Raw genomic sequence first — 5681 nt, 5'->3', positions numbered from 1 at the left:
AGATTGGGGCAGGATGAGGCCAGAGCCCTGAAGTGCACCAAAGGTGACCTTCCTCCCACAGACCAGTGTCCAATTCTTCAGGCCATTGGTCCTGCCCAAGTCCTCCGGAGTGGACTGACACTGGGCACCATGTCTACCCCATCACGGAGCTCCTGAATCCATCACGGAGCTCCTGAATCCACTCAGAGGCCCCAGTCACCCTGGGGATGGGGAGGGCAGAAGCCTGCATCCCTGCAGTGGTTCACACCACCCACTGGGGCTGCGGTCCCCTGCCTTGGCAGCAGCCCCGCCCTGCCTGGCCCGGCTGCAGCAGCTGCCACAGAGCAGAGGAGGAAGGACTCTGGGCCACGGCAACAGCCAGCCCCCAGGAGGGAAGGACGTGGGTCCTGTTCTCAGGGGACCTGGATGTACAGACTTGGCACAGGAAAGAATGAGCTTGCTGTTGCTACAACCTCTGTTCAGCTGCTGGATGTCCACATGCAAAAGAATGAAGGTGGACCCTTGTCTTACACCACACACAAAAATGAACTCCAAATGGATTAAAGATCTAAACATAAGACCTGAAACTATAAAACTCCTAGAAGAAAACATAGGGGAAAAGCTTCATGACATTGGATTGGCAGTGCTCTTAGATGTGACACCAAGAGCACATGCAACAAAAGCAAAAAGAGAGCCGGCCCAGTGTGGCGCAGCAGTTAAGTTCATACATTCCGCTTCTCAGTGGCCCAGGGTTTGCAGGTTCGGATCCCAGGTGCGGACATGGCACCGCTTGGCAAAAGCCATGCTGTGGTAGGTGTCCCACATATAATGTAGAGGAAGATGGGCATGGATGTTAGCTCAGGGCCAGTCTTCCTCAGCAAAAAGAGGAGGATTGGCAGTAGTTAGCATAGAGCTAATCTTCCTCCCAAAAAAAAGCAAAAAGAGATAAATGGGACTACATCAAACTTACAAACTTCTGCAGAGCAAAGGAAATAACAGAGGAAAAGGCATCCTAGGGAACAGGAGAAAATATTTGCAAACATATATCTGATAAGGGGTTAATATCCAGGATATATAAAGAATTGTTACAATTCAACACCAAAAATCAAATAATCCAATCAGAAAACGGGCATGGGATTTCAACAGCCATTTCTCCAAAGAAGATGTACAAATGGGGGAAAGGGGGATGTACCTCAAACTAAGCTTCTTCAGGGAGGACTCCCAGGTCAGGGCTGTCTCCTCCCTCAGGCTGGGCCCTCTCCCCAACCAACTGCCGGCAGAGATGGCCCCTGGGTGCCCCTCCCCTGCTCATCCAACTGGGCCAGTGGGGACAGACGCGGCCTTGGGGCAGGCATTTCAGACAGCCGCCTCTCCTGCCCCCCAGGCTATGTGGTTAGTACTCAGCCTGCCATGGCCATTTATCACAGCCACGCCACGTGCCCCCCAGCTCAGGGCAGGTGGGCTACACTGGAGCCTGCCTGAGTCGCTCCCAGAGCCTGCCCAGTCCCTGGGCCAGCCAGAGACCAAGGCCTCGCTGTAGGCTGGGCCCTGGATGAGGGCCACACCTGGAAGAGGGCTCTCCCCGCCTCACTCTGCCCACCTCCCAACTGCCAGGGAGGGGTCTCGAGGGGCAGCTCCAGCTCTAGCTTGGGGATCAGATGGAGCTAATGGGAACCCCATGTTGTCCACTTCCTCCCAGCTGTGTGACCTCGGGCAGGCCTCATCCTGTCTGAGCCCATTTCTTCATCTGTAATATGGGTGTCACACTACCCCCTTGCCTGCCTTCAAAAGGAGCCAAGGAGATAGCATGTGCCCAATGCTTGGAATGTAAAGGAAGCATAATGAATGGTGGGCCCCTTCCCTTTCTGTTGAATTCAGACTGCTTGGGTTCAAATCCCCAGGTGGCCACTTACAGGCTGTGTTACCTTGGGCAAGTTACTTAACCTGTCTGTGTCAGTTTCTTCTTCTGTAGAAACAGCTTCATGGGTTGTGGTGAAGATTAAATAAATAAGGATTTGTGAAATTCCTGGAACAGCGCCTGGCGTGCAGCAGGCACTGTAGAAGCGTTAGCTGGGTTTGCTGTTGGTAAGCTAGTGGTGTCCTATTTCATGGGGCTGTTCTGAGGTCTGGACATAGCCTAGTATATTCAAGCTTCTGCAAACTAGAGAGTCCATCCCCTATGATTGTTGAAAGTCTGTCTGCTTTAACCCTCCTTCTCTGCAAGGCTTTATGGAGCCCTCACTGCCCCAGGAGCCCAGGCGGCGCTGGGAGGGAGGCAAGGAAGACTCCGTCCTGCCTTTGAGCAGCTCAGGGGCCAGTAGGGGGGCGGGGGGGGGGGGGTGAGGCTGGCATACCCTGACCAGCGAGCAGCTGCAGAGTTGGGCTATGAGAGGGGGTGCAGGGGAACCCCAAGGACTGAGCTAGGCTCAAGGCCGAAAGCCAGAAGGCCAGGCACAGGGAGCCACAGCCAGTGTTCAGGCAATGGGGAGACACTGAGAGTTCTTGAGGAGAGGAGCAGAGTGGGCAGAGCTGGCCTCAGCCCTGCCCTGCAGGTGTGCAAGCCCACAGGACAGGAGAATCCAGAGCTGAGGGGCTGGGGAGCTGAGGGAGGCACAACCATCAGGGGCTGTGGCCCAGGGCCCACCCCACACGTCCTGTCCAGGCAATCCTTGCCCTGTGCCCCAGCATCAGCCTCGTGCAGGGAGAGGGTCTTCCTGCCTGGAACTGGCCAGCCCGCCTGACCCAGATCAGGCATCTGACACCCATTCCCCAGATCATGGGCTTCTGTGGGGTGCAGGAATGGCTGGACAGATGCAGCCCCATCTTGGCCAGCCTGGACCTTGAGGTGAGAGAGCATCACACATCTCCTGGCTCCTCAGCCTTCCAGCTGTGTGGCCCTAGGCAAGTTACTCAACCTCTCTGAGCTTTGGTTTCCTCATGCACACCAGAGGACACAGTTAAGGATGAAGTGAATGATGGCCTTAAAATACCTGGCACACATAGGTACTCAAACACCCCTCTGGGCCTCAGTTTCTCCATCTGTAAAATGAAAGGGTTGAAAGAGATGGTCTATGAGGGCCCTTTCACTATACCTCTAGGGTGGGCCCAACCCTGCACTGGAGAATGAGGGTGATCCCAGCAGGATCAGACCCAGCTCTGGTGCCCGCTCACCAAGTCCTGCCTCCCTGGGCCCAGGTGCCAGGTGCAAATGGCAAGATGACACTGAACCCACCTAGAGGCCCCTTAGCTCCAACCAAGGACTTCAGGTTCTCTGCCCCACCCCCACTGCAATGTGAACCCCAGATCCACTGTCCAGACTGCCAGGGGATGGATAGGCAGAAGGGCAGTGGCTGCTCTGATCCCACCTGACAAGTGTGGGGAAGCCTGCCATGTCCCATTCCGCCAAAAGTCTCCTGGAAGCTCCTCCTTCCCAGGGACCGTGTACTGCTTTGCTCCTGAGGACAGTGTGAGTCTCCTAACTGAGGTTTCTCTCTTCACTCTGACCACCAGGAAGCACAGGGCCAAATAGCCCAACATCAGGCCCTGTGTGTCCCTGTTCTGATATTCCCCAATCCTTTTCTTCCCTTCTTCCCCATCTTATCTTCCCTGCCCTGGATTATATCTATCTTGGTGTCACATCTGCTTAGAAGCTCTCACAAACACTTGATGGAATAAGGTGAGTATAAATAGATAACACGTAAAATGGTGGGGAAAACCCCACCCATGCCTCCTCCCCAGGTAATGGAGGACTCAGGGCCTGAGGCCTGGGGAAGGGAGAGGGGGTAAGTCGAGGTAGGCTCCAGCACTGTTCCTCTTGACTCTGGCCTCCAGCTGCACACAGGAGCTGGGAGGGCCCTGCTCTCCTCCTGGAACATTGTATAGCCTAATAATGACACTGACGGCTATAACGGGAATGTACCAAGTGCCTGCTGTGTGCTGGGCACCACTCCTAGCACAGCACAAAGCCTCCAGTTAACCCTCTAACAGCCTTGCCAGAGGGCCTGCTACCATTTTCCCTTTTCCAGATGAGAAAACTGAGGCCCAGAGAGTTTAAACAACACGTCAAAGGTCACACAGCGGGTAGGTGCTACAGCTGGGATGCACACCAGGCTGTGAGATGCCACAGCCAGTTCTTAACAACTACTCATACTGCCTTAGGTGGCAGAAAGGACATTGTGGGGGTGGGGGGCTCAACATGACATCCTGCCTGAGACAAGAGCCCAGTCCCTGTCCCCCACCTTCTGTCCTTCTGTGTCTGGACTGGCCCAGGACAGGCTCTCCCCATCCTTCCAGCTGCATAAGCAGGCATCAGGCCTGGGGTGTGGGGAGTTGGAGGGGTGGGACACATTTACTCCACATGTAGCAATGAGGGGACAAGCAGGCAAAGGGGGTCACCAGACACTTTGGGGTAGCAGGGCAGGAGGATAAGGCAGGACTTTGACATCAGAGTGGCCTGTGCTACTTCTGAGCCTCAGCTTCCACATCTGTAACATGGGAACAGTAAGAACCTGCCAGCAGGTTCAGCTGAGGTGATGTGTATCAGATGCTTCCCTCAGGCCTGGCTCCTCAGGGCCTTGAGGGGATCACCCACTGAGCAAAACCAGAGCTGGGCCCTGCCAGCCCCACCCCACCACTCGGGTCAGAATCTTGCCCCGCAACTGCCTAGCTGTGTGACCTTGGGCAGGTCACTATCCCCCTCTGGCCGCAATTTCCTCAATAATAGAAAGGACATAACAGAAAAATGATCACCTACCCACGCTTGGCATACAATATCTTAGCCACTAATTATTTTTATTATCCCAGAGCACCTTGCAGCCCTGGGCACCCCTCCTTCTTGGAAGGCAGGCTGGGTGGGCAGCTGGACAGAGTCAGGGGAGTGGTTCCCAAGAGTGTGGGAGAACAGGCGAAGCCCAGGCACTAGGCTCCAATGTGGAAGCCACCCCCAGGTACCAATCCTGTAGGAGGCAGTGGAGAGCCGCCCCACTGCCCTCCTTTCCCAGAAGGCTTGCTGCTGAGGGGGGCAGACATCGGCGCACAGCCACACACGTACAGTCTCGTACATCCGGGAGCATGCACGACCACTGCCCGGGACAGCCAGAGCCTGGCGCTAGAGCCCACCCATTCCTGGCGCCCTGCAGCCACCCCCTGACCCCAGGGCATAGGACACAGGTGGGGTCAATCCCAGCTCTGCCTCTTCTTCGACTTCCCTCTATGGGCCTGTTCCCCATGTGGAAACAAGGCTGACACTATCCCCTCCTGTAGGAGGAACAAGTGATGTCACATGTGTGACGAGCCTGAGCCAGGTGCCCCTCCTTCTCCTCCTCTGCTCTCCTCCTGGCCCTACCTCTGCCTCCCTGCACCCCGTGAAAGCAGCCTCCCTATTTCCCCACAGCTCCGAGATTTCACCCTCTGTGCCCACCTCAACGCTGGCGGCCAAGAGCCCCAGGCACCAGAGCAGGGAAAGCGCCCTCCAGCCTCACACCCAGCGATGCGCCTGGCAGCCCTCAGGAACTGACAGCCAGAGGGAGGCAGCAGGAAAGAAGCCAGAGCCGCCTCCCAACCACAACCACAGGGACTGGAGCACAGAGACCCAAATCCCGCTGGCTTCAGCCTGAGCTGGCTCTGCCACACACCGCCCCCCCCCCCCCCCCCATGACGGCAACCAGCCACCAACCCTGGCGATAAGAATAGCTCCATTGACA

This window comes from Equus quagga, chromosome 2 (genome assembly GCF_021613505.1).
Source record: "Equus quagga isolate Etosha38 chromosome 2, UCLA_HA_Equagga_1.0, whole genome shotgun sequence".
Lineage (NCBI taxonomy): Eukaryota > Metazoa > Chordata > Mammalia > Perissodactyla > Equidae > Equus > Equus quagga.
This window is presented reverse-complemented; position numbering follows the sequence as displayed.